Here is a 19792-nt window from a genome sequence, read left to right as displayed (position 1 = left end):
AGATGGCAGTATCATCAGCCTTTTGGAAAGTTAAATGTGGTCTCGAATCTCTTAAGTACTGAAAATGCAGAAAAGTAGGAAAAATCATTTAACCGAACATGTGGGATCTCATTTCTACACCTCACACGAAAGACAGTTTTTCTGTTTCCTCTTTCCCTTTTCTTCCGGTCCAGGGAGAAGGTGCTGTCCATAGTAGCTGCAGCTGCAAGCACGTCTGGGTGGCACTGGAGGGGCACTTTTCATAAGAAACAAACAGGCAGGAGTGACTGACAATGGTTCTGGACCAGCTATGGGATAATAGTGAAATGATAGGGGGAAAAGTGTGTTTAATAAGTGAGGATAATTTTTAGACTCTCAGTATTTGCTCAGTTATCATTTCTAGCATCAAAGCAGTATTACTTCTCTCAGGAAATGAGGAGATTTCATTTTTTTTAATTTATGTCCATTTCCCTCTTCGAGGAGAGACTACATTCTTTTTGAGAGCTTTATTTTTTTTAAGTGAAAAAGTTAGACTTCTTTAAAAATCATAATGTTATAAAAGTAACGGTATTTGGTTGAATTTTAGGGTTTTTCCAGTGTATCTTGGGTAGCCCTGGTCTTTGTCCTCTTCCTCTTGGCATTTTGTTAATAGCATTGCTGCTGGTGTCCTGAGTAAGACAGCTCTTCGTTGTGTGCGACTGTCCCATGTGCTGTAGGGTATTCTGCATCCCTGACCCTTGTCCACTAAATGCCAAAAGTGTCCCTCAGTCATTATGATGACCCATGACACAATTCCCATGTACCTTCTTAAGGGGGCAAAGGAGGGGTGGTGGTATTTGCCCAGGGTTGAAAACTGCTGGATTAGAGGTTTTGGTGTAAGTAAAAGAACTTGTGGAATGTACAGGGCATAATCTCTTAAACAAATGTACATTAATAAGTTCATATTTTAAAAAATCACAACCGCAACCCTGTCACCTTAAACTTTTACTCATTTTCATTTATTAATGGGTTGTGATTCCAATTAATTCTACATAAACACAATTTTTACATAGTAAAAAATTGTGCATATATCATTTTGTTATACTTTTTGTATAATCTCATCATGTACTTTTTCTTGTACTCCTTATTGTCTTTCTATTTAATTTACACATCATCCAGATAGTTCATTCTCCTCCACCCTTTTCCCCCCTCCCCTTTTTAAAGTTACAACAATTATTTTTTCACAAGTGAGTTTTAGTATCATTTTCTTGAGAGCTATAAAGTGTCTTTTGTTTGCATTTTAATTGAAGTTTAATATATAAATAAGTTGGGGATGAATTCTTTGCTATTTTTAGTCCTTCTGGCATCATATATTCTTCCTTTTTGCTAGACTTCCCCTTTTCCTCCCTTAAAAGTTTCATTGGGTGGGAGGAAGCCTTGCCTGTGTTGTGTTCTCCAACCCTTACTGATGCCACCTACCCCTGAGTTACGGTTTGTGTACCCGCGTACTATTAATTTTTGAATTGTGCTAGTTGAGAAGCAGAGGAGTAATCTTGTTTTCTTCCTCTTTTCATTTTTCATCAACTAGGCTAATCCACTTGAGCTTAAGGCCTGGACCCTAGGATTCCTGTTTGTTCTCATGGTACCTAGCTCAAGGCCAGTCCATAGTATATCCTCCTGGTAGAGACTAGATTAGTTGGTATATCCCAAATTACCTTCCTTGGTTGGTCGTTGCATTAGTGCAGTTAAGACCAGCTTCTAGATATAGGTTGGGTCACCATAAAGTATGCCCAAGGCATTAGGAGCAAATTTTATATCTTCCCTTTGGTATCTAAAGACAGAAGATAGTGGTAGAGGGGATCCTGGGTGGCACCTGATCTAACAAAAGATCCATGGGTAATGAAAGGGGGAAGAGGAACAACAAATGCTGAATCCACCTGGAAGAATGCTGACCTACCCTGGTCCCTGGTATGCCAAGGTCCAGAGGTATGCCCGCTGATAACATATGCTCTCCACCTGAGTCGATGCCGTTTGCCCGCCTAGCCAAGCCTCTGAAGGCACAAAAGCCTAAGGGAAGTCTCTGCTATTAAGGAGCAACAGGGACTCTTCTGCAATCATCATACTAGTGTTACCTCCCCACCCAGAATCAGCCTAGAACCAGACCCCTGACTGAAGCTGAATAAAGAAATGCTGCTTAATGCTCGAAGATACCAGTCCACAAAATGGAATTTCAGGGTGTGGGCACTTGCTTGGCTTACTAGGCTTTTAACTTTTATCCAGTCCCTAGAACTACCTTATTACAAGATGTATCCATGGGGACTAAAGAGAAGCTGTCTTGGCAATTACTTCCTTCAGTGACTCTTCAGGGCCTAGTTGATACTCTTTCTTCTCACACTGGAGCAACTGGATTAAAGGTGGCAGGTCTTAAGCTGATTGTTACGGTAGACACTATAGATGCCGATTAAATTGCTATCAAACCGTGTCACCCAGGTCTTTATTTTAATGTACAAAACCTTTATCTACTTGCCCCTTCTCTAAACTGTCATTTAACCTAAAAGCTGCGTGTCTCCACACCCTCCAAAGAAATATTTGATTTAGATTCAGTTGATTCAACCTACCAAATTTCACCAGTGAATTTATGAATACTTCCTGTTATCTCTCCATCTACCCATCTGTCCATCCAAGCTTTTTAAAGTGCCCTAGGTAAGATACTTAATATCAAGTCATGATAGTAATTATTCCTACATGATCCCAATCTCAGTGGCTTTCCCAACAAAGATTGATTTCTCAGTTGTCCTACATGTCCCTTGTGGGTCAGCTGCAGGTCTGCTCTGTGTTGCCCTTTATCTATGGATGGAGCGGTCTCAGTCTGCATCACTGCTGCTCTTCAGAGCAAAGGAGGATAAGAGAGCAAGGTGAAGTTCATGCTAGCTCTTCAAGCTTCCTCCTGGAAGTGATATGTGGTCACTGCCCAAAGCCAGTCACATGGCCACACAGGGGAGGAGGCATATAATTCCCCCTTGGGAAGGGACAGGAAATTCTGGTGAATAGTAATGTAATCTACCACCTGTCTAAAGATCTTAATATTCTGAAAGAGTAATTCTTGTTCAGCTTTCTAAAATATAGTACTATAAATGAATGGTGGGTCAGTCAGGTTGATTTTCGTTTTTTATTCTTGCGAGGAGTCTACTATTATGACTAATAAAGTATAATAAAGAGTTAATGATATGTTTGAACTATCTTTAAAATTTTACTGTGACCTAATTTATCAATTATCAGTGGCTTAATTTAACAATTTGTATTCAACAACTGTCACTTGTTGGCTTTGCTGTTAGATATTTATATTTCAAAACCAGACGTGTCTTTTGTCTTCAGAAGGAAAGTGGAGTCAGTTGGGGAAAGTAAGAAGGAATGAGGGATGGCAAATGTCTAATATCCTGGGTTTTACTTTCTTATTAATTTTTTTTAGAAACGGCAGCCCATGCTCACCTGGGTGTATCTGTTTAGTCTGAGAAGTTTCGCTCTTGGCCAGAAGCCCGCCTGGCAGGAAGAGCCCAGTGTCACCTTTACAGCTACTCGATGGTGATAAGGAGCCAGCTACTCTTCTTTCGTCTGGCCGTGAGAAGAGACACTTGCAAAATGGGCTGGGAGGAAAAGTTGCTTCTCAGACTGAATTTTTCCCACTGTCAATTTAGGCAGATAGGGTGCTGCTCTGCACCTATCTTCTTTGGCATAAACTCAGATCAGCGGGCCAGTTCCTGACACACCTATACACACTTTAAATTGCTTGTTCTGTGTTCCTCTTTCCTGCTCAGGTTTCTCCCAGGAGTAGGCTTCAGCTAAGGCTTATCACTTTGGTCAAAAAGAAAACATATTTATAGGATGAAATAGCTCATGGAAAGAGGGTGTGGGCAGAGTGGAGGAAGAAGTGAATCCTGGGTGTTGTCAGTCAGCAGTATTTATGGAACCACCCTCCGGATGCCACGCTTATGGTGGGCAGTTACCAAAGAAATACGTTTGGCCCACCTGCTTCCTGTTATCCACCCTGCACACAAGACTTCATCCTGAAGATTATTTCTACTAATACTACCCATGGAATTCAGCTTCCTTTGGATAAAGAACAATATTTCCAAGAATAAGTTAGATCTAGATCTAGACCCCATGTGGTGTAGAACTGAGGCATTCATTGAGAAAGGTATAGTGTTCTCAGTTCCAGATCACATTTTTAATGCAAGAAGGGGGTATTGTCTCATAGTCAAAATATTTATCAGGACATAATTTCTTTATAAGCAAAGACTGCAGTTTTTTTTTTTAAGTTCACTTTTAGATACCTAATTCACTTCTTCATATCCATGAAATAATTTTTTAAATGATGATGAATAAGGGAGCTTGATCAATTAAAAATCTCCAACCACAACACTCAAATTTGTCACCTGGGAAGAGATGCTCTGATTCAGTAGGAGAGCCTTGTACACACTGGGTAGGGAGGCAGCCTTTTCTCTTCTGGTTTCTGACATCTCATGTCTGTCCTGAGGTAGAATTGGTTCCACCCTATTATCCCAAGTACAATCTGCTGCTTCTAGTAGGTTGAACAAACTTACCTGCAACCTTAAAATGGAGAATAAACTTGTTGGAGGAGAGAAGTAGGGAATTAATGACTAAACTTTGCTTATTTGGGTAAGTTGTGAATTAAGAAAATGTTTTTAAATGTGGACTTAACATTTTCTGAACTTACATTCACTACCTGTTGGTGAAGATCCACAGCACCCTTAGGAGGAAAAAACTATAAGCCATAACTAAGTGTAAGCCGCTCTTTTTAAAGAAGTGCGTACCTAGGTCATTTAAAAGCCCCCTTGTAGGGCTGAATCTTCATTTCTTTCTTCAGAGTCCATACTTGTCTTAAAGGAGTAGGGGAGGTTTAGGGGCCTGGGGTAGGTATCTTATGAATAGTTTTTATAAATGTTATTTTTCAAGCCATACAGTACTTAGAGGCATCTCGATGCTTAATCTTTTTTATCTAGTTGAGTGGAAGGTGGGGCAGGAGGGAACAGGTAGAATGAAATCAAAGCTGTGGCATCAGCAATGAGCTGGTATCCTAGCAACTTCTTCCTCAGGACAGATGCTAGACATAATTTACCCTTTGCATATCATCAGATTTGGGTTGACCCAGTTGCTTTAAACTTTGAAAATGTGTAAGTATTTACACAAAGAAGAGCTGACATTGTCAGAATAACTAAATATGCCATTCTTCTAGAATCAAATGAGCTGCTGTATAATCGTAATGGCTTTCCAGCATTCAGCTAGGGACAGAGTGGATAAAGATATTTGATGAACCACAAGTAATCTTGCCTTCAAATTGTTAGGTACATACAGATTACAGAACACAGATGTCCTCAAGTTAGTGTTACTGTAATTTTCAGAGGATTTATATATAATATATTCCCGTATTTAAAATGTTAAAATTAATTAAAATATTAGTTCTTTGTTATAATTTAAAAATACTTTAAAATCTAGATTTTCCTCCAGTGGGAGTGTTTCTCCAAGTACATTTAGCTAGTTTAAATTCTTTTGTTACATTCTCAGTTGTCTGGTTCAGGTCTAGGCAAGCCACAAGACTTCGTTCAGACTCTGGTGTCTTCTGAAATGCTCTTACTCTGTATTACTCAGTGTCATTAAACACATCCCATTCTTTTCCCACCCTTTCTTGGAAGAGGATATTAACTCTTAACAATCCATCACCTAAAACCTGATTTCGTGGGTCAATGTGAGCAACAGGTAATTCTCTGCAAAAAAAGCAAAAAAAAAAAAAAAATGTTGGGGTAGAGTAGAATTAGCAATATAAAGTTTGAAGGAATAAAAAGTAGCATTTCTTTTTTCAGTGACTACAGTCCTCTTAACAGTGTCGCTCTTTACCTAAATATAAGGCACCAGTTCGCTAATTGAATTGATCATATTCCAGATTGGAAAGTGGTAATGATTTGATTTATCAGAGTTAAGACTCTTGGGTCAACTTCTCTAATTTGTTTTCTCCCATCTGGCCTATGTAAACTTTCATTTAAGGGCTAAACTACTGAAATATTTTCAGAATGCTTGATACCAGAAATCTAAGGTATTTAATTGTCTCTCTAGTTTTCAGGCTCCTTCTCTGAAGTCCATTTTCACCCTTTGGGGAAACTGATGTATTTAGCTAAGAATTGTACTTTTGGGCCTCATCTGATAAGAGTAACTGAACAATTGATGGCTATCAGATAACGTTAGTAGGGTAAATGGTTAATAAGTGCAATCAAAGATAAATTAATTTTGAACTCTTTTATATTAGCTCTGCCAAAATTAGAGCATTATATGTGAGCTTTATGAAGCATCACTGACCATAGTAAACAAGTATGAGGAAAGCCCCCATGTGCACTCAAGACAGGTTTGAGTGCCATACTGACTTGGCAAGTGTAGAGATTCTCAAGGCATCATATCAAGAAACAATCTGAATCCACACAGGGTTTTCTAACCTCATGGCCCATTAACAAAAAAAAAAAAAAAAAAAAGACTTAAAGCCTTAAACCTGAACCATTTCATACTGGTGAATCTATTCTTAAATCTTCAAGGAACACAGATTCTGGGCAATTAGAGATGAAAAGTCTGAAACTTCATAATCATCCATTTCTTCCTTTCCCATGACTAATAGACATTCCTCCAGCCCGCGCGCCTAGAGCCCATGCTCCACAGCAAGAGAAGCCACTGCGATGAGAAGCCCATGCACCGCAACAAAGAGCAGCCCCCCTCTCAGCTCAATTAGAGAAAGCCCGCGCGCGACAGCGAAGACCCAACGCAGCCAAAAATAAATAAATTAAATAATTAATTAACAAAACAAAACTTCCTCAATAAATCACCAAAGAGAGCCCGCCTCTAAGTACAAGAGGTGTACATCCAGACAGTCTTTGGTTTAAACCTTAGTTCTTGATGTGGACTCTCGCTTTATGCCCTTGAGCAAACTATCTAACTTTTTCATTCCTTAATTTCTAAATTATAAAACGGCAGTGAAACCTAACATGAATGTCAAAGACATCGACATTTATAAGATGCTCCGGGGTCTGAAAGGTGCTACTAAGGGTATACAGCTACTGGGATTGTTAATGTCCAGGGCGGCCCCCTCAGCCCCCGAGGGTGTCCCCTCTTCAGTAGCAGATTCCTGCAGATTAGCAGTAAGAGCCAGATTTCCTCCAGGAGGAAAAAGACCAGTACGGTCATGAGAAAGGTTTGTTAAGACATATTTTTAGTACATTTTCCCAAGTTCTTATCAAGTAGGGCCCCCAGATAGGAACCGGTAAGTATTTAGCTGTAAGCCAAAGGTTGAGAATAGGAAACATTTAAATCTTTAAGAACTTGAGTCCAGCAAAAATGCTGGCTGACAGTCTGTCCTAGGTAAAATAAACCTTATTTCGAAGTTTCCCAGAAAAATTGTTTATTTCTGGGAAAATTTCGGGCCTCCATGTTTTTGTCTTTTCTCTTTTTATCCACAGGAAACATGTGTGGATATGAGGACTCAAACACATGTTTGAGCCTGTGATAGTTACCCATTATTAAAAGTTCTATATTTCTATATACCTGCTTCTGCCTGGAATGTCTAGAAAAGACCAGAACTCAAAATCGTTTAGTCACTTTTTAAAAATTAGCATTTTGGACAGGTCTTTGCCTTTCCCTGATTTGTTAACTAAATAACCCCCATAGAAATATCCTGAAATAGAGATACTTAAACAAGTGTTCGGAATAAAACAAATGGAAAGAAGTTTCAGGCCTCCTTTGCCAAACGTGGACCCATGCTTTGAAATGATCAGTCTCCTGAGTGGGTTGGCTTGGGGGACACACTGTATATTTGAAGACAGAATTTGGCCCTCTTTCTAGACTGCTTATCTCTCCCATCACTCAGTTCATTTCCCAGTTTCAGCCACTCTCCATTGTCCCAAATTATCATTTTCATCCTGAGCTCACCCTTAAGTTACTTCAGAAACTTCCTTACATTCCATTCAACTTTTTGAACCTCCCCTTTAATTTCTTGTATTCTCTGTGTGTACACCAGTATTTCCCAGTCTCTTTTCTTTCCAACTTACTCTTTCTACTGTTCTGTGTAGTCAGTTTGTCTTTGTTCGTTATTTATTTGATTTGTTCTCCCCTTAGCCCCCATCCCTTATTCCCAGCCAAAAAGTGGAGTGAGCAACAGAGAGTTCTTAACTACTGCCATCCTTAAATATCTAAAATCACAAAGTGTGAGAGACAGATTGTGCCTTAGATCATCCTGTCCTATTCCTCATTTTATGGCCAGTTCCGGAGTCGTGTGGTAGATGAGGACAGAGGCTGGGTAAACCCAAGTCTCCCTTCCCCCCTGTTCTCCCTCATCCACAGCATCCGCTTAGAATACCCAGGACCACTCAGGGTGGAAAGGGAAGCCCTCATCTTTGACCTCCAGTTTCTTACTCCCAGCCTAGTACCTTCTCTCCCCTCCCAATTCAAGCATGTGCCTTGGCAAGGACCTCCTTTCCCTATTGATCCCTGTTAATAAGCTTGACCGGCAGATGCCAGGATATTGCAGGAGATCTAGACATTGGTCTCTTTTGCCAAAGATGCTCTTTGGTGATGCCAAGGGTCTTTTTGTCAGTAATGAACAACCCTCCTATTTTGAAGCTGCCCATCTTCTATCCTGTTTGAGTCCATTGTAAAGTTGCCTCCTGGAATCTGCCTTCAATCCACTGCTGTGAAAGGATCATGTCATCCCAGCTAATATTTTGGTTTTGTGGTAGGTGTGAGTTTCAGGGAGACCAAGGGTGGATGCGTGGGATCTGTGTACTTGTTGAAGCATAAATACATCATGTTCTGGACTGGAGAGGGGGGAGTGTTTTGTCTTCCCCCCCTTTCTCTTTTCAGCAGTGGTGTTTACCAGCCCTCAGGAATTTAGGGCCGAGTAGGGTTCAGGCCAGAGGTTAGCGGTGTTTATTTACTTACTTAATGAGGATTTATTAAGTGCTTGACTTAAGCACAGCCCTCTGCTAAGTGAAAATTATATTAAAAAATGGAAATCACAAGATCTGACTAAAGGAGCATTTAGAATATTTATATCAAGAAAAATAAGTATAGTTATTGGCACAGTGTTTTTTAATAGTATACAAAACACTTTTAAAATACAGTTGCTTGTTCCATTTCCTCAGTAATCCTAGAGATAGTATTTTCTGCATTTTATCGATAAGGAATTGAAACTGGGAAAGATACTGTCCTGGCTCTTGGAACCAGAAAAACAAGTGGACAGAGGCTTAGCCCCAAGCCCAGCCTGCTTGTCAGGACCTGCTCCTGGCTTTGGAATCCCGGGTGCCCCGCCTATCTTCTGTGTGCTTTCATTCCCTGCATTTGGTTGCCTGTTGGATCCCTTTCTGTCTTTTTTGAACTTTGGTTTCTATCTTCCCCCTCTTCCTGGGTTTCGTTATTGTCAGCTCCAGACCCTGAATAACACCTGGGATGGGCCTCACAGTGAGTGAGAGTTCCTGTATTTCTGTTCCCCAATATACACATTTTTATGTATTAATGTATCTGAAATTGGGATGCATCTTATAGTTGCTATTGAGGTTCACGTCTTTTTGAGAGTTTGCCTGTCAGTCACCTGGGGCACTGCCAAACAGACCGGGCATAAAAGTCCCTGCCTCAGGGTGTTTAGACCACACTGGTGGTGGGAATTCAGAATGTAAACCCACCCACCAAATCCTCCGGAGAGTCCCTCTTCCCTCCACCCAGTTCCAAGTTCTCATTGCCATCTCCTTCTGTGGCTTTTGGTGGCCCACGTTCACGTAGGGCTCCTCTGTCCAATTCCCCGCGTTAGTGCTTTCGATTTCTCAGTGGTACATAAAATACTGTCCATCTTGTAATGGTGACATCTCAGATTTGATAAAATGTAGCCTTATGTGTTGAGAGTAGCTCTGGATGGCTGTTGGTGTTGCCTTGCTTAGCTGTTTTTGACTTCAGGGGAATTAGTGGGCGTTGCCTGCTCCCCAGCCCCCAGGTGAGGCTTGCTCACCTGCTCAGACAAAAGCCAGAGTGTATCACCATTCATTCTCCCTTCCCCCAGCCTTCCTGGCAGCTGCCTAACTTGGTTGCACACGTGCAACGGAAATACAGTGTTAATAAATATTTCTACATGTAATAGAGAAACAAGCCGTAAAAATAGTCATTTGTCATCTGCTCAGATGAGTTGCTAGGAAAAGCAGTGACATTTTATGATTGAGTAACTTAACTATCCTTGTGCCTCCTGTAAGGCATATCATAGACAAACAGATTATAAACATCCAGACACATGTCCTGAGAGAAAATGTATTGGGCTCTGAAGCAAATATAAATAACAAACACTACCTGATTCTTCTCCCTTCTCCCAGTGAAGGTCCAAAACAGCGCTACTCAATTCTCACTGTTACAGTGTGTCAGAGTTGCAATCTACAGTACAAACGTGATGAAGATACATCTCCTATGCCTGTATGGAGAGAATGGGTATAACAAAGTGGAGAGAACTGGGCTAAGGGACTCCCAAGGCTTATGTTGGAAAAGTGCAGTAAACAGCGGACAATAATAGTTTATTTACTCCATGCCCTCTATATGCCAGGCTCTGTACTAGGCACTTTGCATATATTAGCTCATTTCTTAGTGGAGTATGAGTGCTCCTTTTAAGAACAAAGGGGATAATGATAGGAATAAAGATAATTAGTCAAAAGTGTAGACGAGTTTCAGGTGGAAGGTGAGTAAAGGGAAGCAAGAGAGGCTGCAGAAATCTTAGCCAAGACCTGGTTGTTCAAGGTTGTCTAACAAAAAGGCAGGGTCCGTGTGTGACTGGTTGGTGGGAACAGATATCTTGGTATAAGCAGTTCTAAGAGGATATGTATCTGTTGTTGCTGTTTCTGTTCGGTGTTAACATGTTTGCATCCCACCCACCCATCCACAAATATTTTCTTACTCCTTTGCTTTTGAGACAAAGGGCTTGAATTCACAAGTTGAGTTAAAAACAGGTTAAGTATACAGTACAGTTTATGTCCAGCAAACAGAATGATCTATGAAAGTTATACTTCCCACACAAAAATGAAATGCTCTATGGCCTCTTTAGCACTCCAGAATTCATGGCACTTCCTCCTGGGTAGCCTTACTGGGAGAGTCCCGTGGTCCCCACAGCATTCCACCCCAAGATTCAAGATCCTTTCCTCTCTCTCAGAGTACTGTCCTCTATACCTTTGAGTTCAACCGTCCCAACCCTGCTAGGCTCCATGTCTGTGCCTCCAGCCCAGACGTCCCTTCTGGTCCCTCACTGTTGTACACTTCCAGTATGGAACAACTCCTAAGACGTCTCCCTGCTTTCACATTCCTCCTCCACTCACCAAGTCATTTTCCTCATGTCAGCCAGAGTAGCAGTTCCGAAAAACTAACCTAATCCTGTGGCTTTGGAGCTCAGGTGACTTTCAGTGACATCCACTGCTTTTGAAATAAAGTACAAGCTCCTTAGCTTGGCATACAAAGCCCTTAGTCATCCAGCCCTTCCATATTTACTTTCCCACATCTCCCTCATACACACCCCATCCTTTGGTATCTTCTTGCCTTTGCATCTTCTGCATGTCTTCTTTGAAGTCTACACATCCTCCCCTTTAGGGCCAACATACTCATCTTTAAAATTCTTTTCAAGAGTGATGTCCTCTGATAACCCTTTGCCACATCCCAGTTTGGGTTATCTGCCATTCCTTTGTGTTTCTCTGCCTCTCAGTTCACATGAATAGGATAAGTGTTTAACATACAGTTAAATTACAGTATGTTATAATAATTTCCTTCCATCATTTTGTGTTCCATGAGTTCAAAGGCTATATCACTGATCCCTGTCTCCCTAGGACCAGCACCTTAATAGTCACTTAATAAAGATTTGAATGAAAAGGAGGGACACATGGACCTCAATTTAGGATGACTAGTCAGTCATTGGTCAAACCTTAGAAAATAGCATCAAACTTCTGTTGAAGTTAGATTTCATGTTTTCCTTTAACATCAGATATCAGCAGCCAGACTTTCTAGACTTTCTTGGCCAAAAATGTTACTGAAATTCCATACTGCAGCACTTTGATCTCTGGGGTGACACATCCACAGCATGTAATTATTTGTCTGGATAATTGTGCTTTCCCTGAGGTTCTAAGAGAAGAGGTTAAAGGAATCAGTGGTTTAGTAATTGTATTGTTCATCTTAAAAGGAAAGTTGAATGGAAAATATTTTTAAACTGGTTAGAGAAGTTAATTATTGGGAGCATGGAGAAGATAATTACTTGTTACATATACTGTAACTGGTACAGATGGAGGTTTCATGCAAAATAAAGCAGTTTGTAATTTTTTGTTTTTAACAACTTCTACTCTCAAATGCAGGTTTAGCAGAGCAGCCTTCAGGGCACAAAGCACATCCTTCCTTTTGGATGGGATTTTTCATAATTCTGTAGCTGCACGTTGACTGTCTCTGTAATGTGTGAGGAGGGTGAGGGATATTTCCATTCTTATGAGCTACCTTGAGGGTTTAACTTAGAATTGATCATCACAGGGAAGTTGCCTGGGTGCCTCATCAAAGAAGATAATGAAAGTGAGTGTTTTAGCAAAGCAAACAGGATGAGGCAAAAGAGACTTTTCCCTCCATGTGTTATGAGCTTCTATACCATTTTCTGCCCAGTCTTGACTTTTTTACACACTCATTTTTTTGTGTCCCATAAGAAAATAAGGGAGTGAAAATTTTTATGGGTATTAATAAGTAATAATACTTAACTACTCTTTTTCCTGCCATTCAGGTTACTACCAACAGTGCTAATTAATTAATTAATTATTTTAATTATTGTGGAGCAATGTAAGCACTGAAGCTTACAATGTAAGCACCGTTCCTAATTAATAAATCCTCTTTGCCCATGATGCAAAATCCATATTGCTGAACCTGGTCTAGGAGCCCCCAAGAATTCATTCCAACTCATCTTTCTAGTGTTAATGTTTGAATATGTTTTAGGTGCAAGTAAAACCCAAGAAAACCCCAAATCAAATTGCCTTACACAATAAGAAAAGTTAATCTTTTTTCATAACTTAAGAGAGCAGCTTTTGAGGTTGATTCACTGGCCCAATGATATCAGAAGCCCACGTCGTTACTGTCATTTCACTCTGCTATTCACCATCTGCTGGTGCCTCCTCTGCATGGTGGCAGAATGGCTGCAGAAGTGGCAAGCATCACATCCGGACCAGGCACTGTGTATCTCTTTGAGGTTTGAGGGAACTTCTCAGAAGTGTCCTAGAGAATGTCTCGTTAAATCTCACTGACCAGAATTGAGTCACATGTCCTTTCCTAAACCAATCACTGCCAAGGGGAATGAGGTTACTATGGTAACCAACCTAGGTAGTGTTCAACCATCAGGACTACAGGCCTTCCCTATTTCTCACTATGGATGCCTCTTCCCCACCTCCACTGCCAGCTATCTTGACCTCCCTATGGTGGCCCTTACAAAGCCCGTGCCTGCCTGTCAGTAAACCTCCTCTCCTTCTCTCCAGACCCCTTCTCCCAAGTCCTCTGCTCCATGGAACTTTCCTTGCCCACCCTCTGTTCTGCTCGTTTGGCACCTTTGTGAAGGTCACATCTCTCTGACGGGATTTTGAGGTCCTTGGGCATGTCTGTGCTTCTCTCTGTTCCCTAGTGTACTTTTCAGAGAGCCATAGATCCTGACTTTATATGTGCAAACCCTTTCCCCAACATGTTAAGACCAATATAACCCACAGAAGGAAATGTTGTTACATCTTTTTCATAATAAGCCCCTTTGGGACTAGAGCCAGTCCTTAAAATAGAATATTCATCCTTTCTATTATTAGAAAAGTAAAAATTCCATATTAGTCGAACAAGAAAAAGTAAAAATGGCATTCACAGTTTATTAATATTCTCTTAATCCATTCACTCACATCCCTTTTTATCCCTTTTATAAGGGATCATAAACTCAGTTTCTGTATGGTACATGGAGGCTTTAGATTTTCTTAGTTTGACTGTTTTTCTAATACTCCCAGACAGTGAATCAGTCCTCATTGTACATCAGAATTATTGGAGGAGCTTTTTAAAAATATGCATATCCAAGCATCATATTTAAGTGTCAATTGGTCTGGAATAGGGCCAAGTTTATTTTCATAAAATGAGATCTCAGAGTTTCCCAGGAGCCAGTGAACACTCTGCTCTTAGATATCCATATGCCAAACCCTTCTTGGTGAGAATTATTGGAAAAATTTCAAACTTTTCGGGGTTCTTGTCCAGATGGTGGCCATGTCTTCTTCTTTCTTGTCTAAACATGCTAGGTAGATGCTTTTTTCTGTGTGTTTAGTATCCACTTCCCTCTTCCCTTTCCCCACCCGGATCATAAGCATGTCCTCACTTCCCTTCTGCTCCACAGCATTCAGGGCAGTAGTGAGGAAGTCGTGGAGCTCAGTCACTTTCCATCAAGAGAGTAGTTTTGTCCAGATCCTGAGCATTGCTTGTCAGCTTCATAACTCTGTCAGCCCGTATGGAATGTCCGCCTCCCTTTAGGCCCAGAAAGCCAACTGCTCTCTCAGAGCCTCTACTACATCAATTCAGACATCCCCAGCCCTTCTCAAGTCCCCTGTTCAAAACTTTATACCTTTCAGGAATATTTTATCTAGTGCTTTGTTTCATCCAGTTATGTGTCCCTTTTGGACAATTTCTGCTTTATTCCACTTCTCTAACAACTCCTTAATTTCAGTTTCATCAGAAAAAAGCTTAACTGGTAAATTGGAATAGTTGTGCTTCTCTCAACTCTGTTCTTTCTCAAGCCTGCTGTTCCCAAGTTTGTTTCCTTTAGACACTGCCAAATAATCTTACTACGTATAATCACTACACAACGATGATGTGAAAGTTTTTGTTTAAGACTTTGTTGAATGTTCATTTGTCCCTCTTGCCTTTCTTCATCTATTGATAATACTTTCTTTGTTTAGAGCGTGGATGGTACCTGTTTAACCCATTTTGTATGTTTCAACATTCATTTGATTGTGACTAGTGATGACTGATACCTGATGTCATAAGTAGTATTTCCTACTATAGAGTGCATCAGAATCACTAGGAGCGCTTATTCAAACACAGACTGCTGGGCCCTACTCCCAAAGATTTTTGATTCAACAAGTCTGGGGTGAGGCTTGAAAACTTGCATTTCTATTAAATTCCCAAGTGATGGTGATATTGCTTACCTGGGGGCTGTACTTTGAAAACCACTGTCCTGTGGGACCAAAAAACAAACCAGGAATGAGTGTATATGTTTTCAGGTTAAATATTTAATGTCAGAATGTTTAGAATTTTTATATGTGTTTTTCAGATACTTCTCTTAATAGTGGATACTCAGAGTATTTCATTTGGGATCCCCAATATATCATAGATTTTTAAAAGGAACTCTTTGGGCTTCCCTGGTGGCGCAGTGGTTGAGAGTCTGCCTGCTGATGCAGGGGACACGGGTTCGTGCCCCGGTCTGGGAGGATCCCACATGCCGCGGAGCGGCTGGGCCCGTGAGCCATGGCCTCTGGGCCTGCGCGTCCGGAGCCTGTGTTCCGCAGTGGGAGAGGCCACAACAGTGAGAGGCCCGTGTACCACACACACACAAAAAAAGGAACTCTTTAATTGAGACAGGTGTGAAATTGCTGTAAGCATAAAGGAAGTTAATGGTTTTCATAACTGAAGTCCAGAGAACAGCTTTTGGGGATGATGATTCAGTAGCCCAGTGATATCATCAAAGACCTAGGTTCTTATTGTCATTAACTCTGCCATCCACCATATGTGGATGTGTCCTCAACTGGCTCTGCATGGTGGCAAAATGGCTGCAGAAGTGCCAAACATCATATCCAGATCACATACAAATACACACTTTTATATCCTAGCTTATATAGCAGCAGTCGCTGTTGGGGAAACTGAAATTGAAGATCCAGAGGTTCTTATCAAAGATAGTGATTAAGAGACTTTGCTGGTGGCGCAGTGGTTAAGAATCTGCCTGCCAATGCAGGGGACATGGGTTCGAGCCCTGGTCCAGGAAGATCCCACATGCCACGGAGCAACTAAGCCTGTGTGCCACAACTACTGAGCCCGTGTGCCACAACTACTGAGCCTGCGAGCCACAACTTCTGAACCCGCGTGCCACAACTACTGAAGCCCGCGTGCCACAACTACTGAAGCCTCCGCACCTAGAGCAAGAGAAGCCATTGCAATGAGAAGCCCGCACACCACAATGAAAAGTAGCCCCCACTCACTTCGACTAGAGAAAGCCCGCACGCAGCAGCGAAGACCCAATGGAGCCAAAAATAAAATAAACGAATTTATTTAAAAAAAAATAGTGATTAAGGTATGAGTAGAGCAGTCATTGAGAGGCGAGTTAGTTTAGCTGTGTGCTCTCCATCCTTAGTGGTAGATTAAGACGTTGCTCATACAAGAAGTGTACTGTTCTTTTTCACCTACACTATGATTATCTGAGGCTTTTCATCAACTTCTAAAACATCTTAATACTTTCAGGGTATATCATAGAATCTTGCAGTTCCAGGGATTCTTTTGGCAGACCAGTACCATGAAGAAAGATATCAGTCTTATCTCACTGTGTGGAACCCTGGCCTATCCAGCATGACGTGAAATGTAGACAAATACAACTTCTGTGTCAGAGGCGGGTTGCAGACAGGATTCAACTGAGTGAATGGGAGAGGCAAGGCAGGGCAGTGAGTTCACTCACGTAGGCCCCCTGATCCTGCTATTTTTCTTACCTACGGTGTTATCAATATAATGCCTCCTTGGCTGAAGTCTCACCTGCACCGAATTAGCCACCTCTGTTCTCTCCTCTTATACCTTCCTGAGGTTTTGCTCTCTGGACCACCATATTGCATTTCCAGAAGCTAACTGTAGCTTGGCCCCCTCTGCTGTGTCAGGGATATCCTGATTTGTTCAGAATACGCATATCAATGGAGTCTCAGATAACTATTTCCTTACCATCGGTGCTCAAATTACATTGTTGGCACCAGCTCTGTAAAGGGTCCCAATGTGTCTTGTCAACTTGAGGCAGAATATTTGGCAAAGAATGAGTTAGTTTTCTGCTCCCAGGTTCTGGGCAAACAAAAAGTCGTCCATTCTTTGGAGAAAGACTGGCTTTGTTGTCTTCAACTTGTTGCGTTTGACTTCTGCCGTTGAAGCACTTCGTTCCCTACAGTTCTCTTCTGAAGATCCCTCTGATCCTTGAATCCATGTGAGTGTTGAAATTTCCTTCTGACTCTTCCACAGAATGAGTCTTCTCTCTGCCATTCAGTTTGTGCCACTGCCAAGGTCAGAGAGCAAAGGGACATAACAAGGTCTGCAGTTTAGGAGCAGTTTACTCTTTTTAACCTAAGGTGGCACAGATGGATTTGATTACATTTATTTTTGTGTGTACTTTAATACATTCATCTAAACAAGGTTGATGACTTAGAAGCTTCATAAAATGAATAGTACATAAAAAAACATATCTCAGTCTGAGTGCTGCATTCCTAAAGGCGCCCCATAAGAACACTCTAAAAGATGCACTTTTCCCCCAGAGATCTGATGCTAAACAGGTTGTTTCACCAGTCTTCAAAGGTCTTTCCAAGCTGTCATTTTGCTTTATCTAGGATTATATTCCACTCTATTTTACTTAAATATGTACCTCCATTTTAATTTTCTCTCATTGTTATCATTGGCAGTAATCAGTTCTTCAAGAACCCATCTTCTTTCCGTATGCTGATCTTGGATGATTTTACCAAGCAGTGCCACACCCTTCTGCCTTTGTGTGTGTTTGTGTCTGTGTGTGTGTGTGTGTGTCTCTCTCTCTCTCTCTCTCTCTCTCTCTCTCTGTCTCTCTGTCTCTCTGTCTGCCTCCCTGCCTGTTTCAGGCTCTAGGTAATGTCTCCAGATCTCATTGTACATAGCTTCATTTTAGAGTAACTCCACACCTGAGTTAGGGACCCAAAAGCTCTCATCCCCAATCCTATGCTTTGTAAAATATTAGACTCTTGCCTGCTCGGCTTTGTCCTAAGTGCTCAGGCAGGTGAAGTCTGTTTGAATGGGAATCCTTTTTTTGGAACACGCATCAACATTTTAAAATGTCTGCCTGTGTTGCAGTGAAATTTTAAGAGAGTGCTTGATTTTGATATCAGTTTTTAAATAGATGTAGCCAACAGCCATGCTGATAGCCCTAACCAATTTTTCATTTACCATCAATGATACTCCAAGCCTGAAAAACGTAGTCCTGTGTGGGAAAAAGCCATGTAATGGTGAGAAATTCAGCTGTAAGAAATGAGGTTCCCCATGAAAGTGATAATTAATACAATTAGATGTGTGCAGTATGGTTGGAGGTAGTCTGGTCTTGTATGTGTGTACTGTGTCTTTATCAGATAAACAAATGAAAGTCCTTTACCTAATTGTTGCCTGCGTTAAAATCTGCCTTATCACACGTTTACTTTGGTCATTGGAAGTAAAGAAGAACATCCATCTTGGTAATCTACTCGTTTTGTTAGTACTCTTTCCATCCTTTCCAAACCAGTATTGTTTTGTGAAACAGCTAATAAGATCATTACCACCACTATCATTAACACATAAATGGAGCAATGTACAGGGTGTTCTAAGCATTGGGATTCCAAAGAATTTTAAGGAAAATGGCTGTGCACCTAAGGAACTTTGAAGGAGGCATCCTCAAGCCACTGTTCTCTCCCACTACTTCACAGAAGTAGTGGGAGAGAACAGCCTTTCTCTGAGGGTAACATTCAAAAGTCCATTTCCTTATCCTCTCAAACCTGAAAAAATAGACATTCTTTTCACAGTAACGTCTCTGAATTGACTTACATTTCAGCAAACTGAAAATTGGAGAGTGGAATTTAGTGGCAGGTCTGGTTTTGAACAAGTGTTTGATTTTACTGACCTCAGCAGTGCTTAAGCTTACTTTTGTAAATTCCCTACCCCTAATTCCTGGCTCTTGGGCACACTCCGCCACCAGAACTGAGAGATGGTTTGTGGCTCCATGAGTGACCAGCCAATAGAATTCGCTGTCTTTGAGGGGGAGAAAAATTCAAGCTAGACAAGAAGTTATGTGGCAGGTAATTCTTATTTGAAATGTAATTGAATTTCTAAAGGCAAATTAATTTCTTTCTGTGTCCTTCACAGTAATTTAGGTCCTTGTCACCATCTTTTTTTTTCTCTTCCCTCTGATGAGCTTCTACTGTGGATGGAAGAAATTTGGTATTTTGAGAGTTTTATTTCTGTGCCTTTTCTTGGCAGCCTTTTCCTCTTGTAAGCCAGTGTTGGAGTGATGGTGAGAGTAAGTATCCCTAGTGTTCTGGAAGATTTTTTTAATGCATGTTTACAACTGAGTAAATTTGTCATTTTTTCACCTACTTTATAGCTCCATATTTAATATGTATGAGGCTTTTCATAAACAAAACAAAAAAAAAAAGGAAAGCCTATTTGGAAACATAAACATAGCAAAGCGAAAGTCATTTTAAAGTATCTGGTTAGATCACAATTTGAAAAGATCTTATACTTTAAAACAAAAGTTTTAAACCATGGATCTGTTGAGAGGATGGTGACAGTCCTCCATTTCCATCTCCTTTTGAAATCGCATTTAGATTTGTGTGTCTCTGTGTGTGTACATATCTGCGTTTTCTGATGAAAAAGTCCATAACTTTCACAGACTTTTCAAAGCCACTGCCTTTAAATATCTACTTGATAACTTTTACTGTAGTTGTTTTAAGGTTTTCTCTTTGCTATTTTCAAAACAACTCTCACTATTGGTTAA

General features: G+C 40.8%; 1 protein-coding gene across 5 annotated transcripts in view; it reads left to right on the top strand.

Moving 5' to 3' along the window:
• Positions 1-19792, top strand: part of KANK1 (KN motif and ankyrin repeat domains 1) — a 185764-nt gene that overhangs the window by 91590 nt on the left and 74382 nt on the right. Inside the window, exon 1 of one of the 5 annotated variants that reach the window (XM_029202442.1) lies at positions 8725-8743. The exons of the other annotated variants lie outside the window; for them this stretch is intronic. The gene's annotated coding sequence lies outside the window, so the exon portion shown is untranslated. Of the gene's footprint in view, positions 1-8724; positions 8744-19792 lie in introns of those variants that run through there. 5 annotated transcript variants of the gene reach the window in all.

This window comes from Monodon monoceros, unplaced genomic scaffold (assembly GCF_005190385.1).
Source record: "Monodon monoceros isolate NGI ecotype Baffin Bay Population unplaced genomic scaffold, NGI_Narwhal_1 Super_Scaffold_5, whole genome shotgun sequence".
Classification (NCBI taxonomy): domain Eukaryota; kingdom Metazoa; phylum Chordata; class Mammalia; order Artiodactyla; family Monodontidae; genus Monodon; species Monodon monoceros.
Note: the sequence above shows the minus strand (reverse complement) of the source record. Positions and strands in the feature narration are given on the sequence as shown.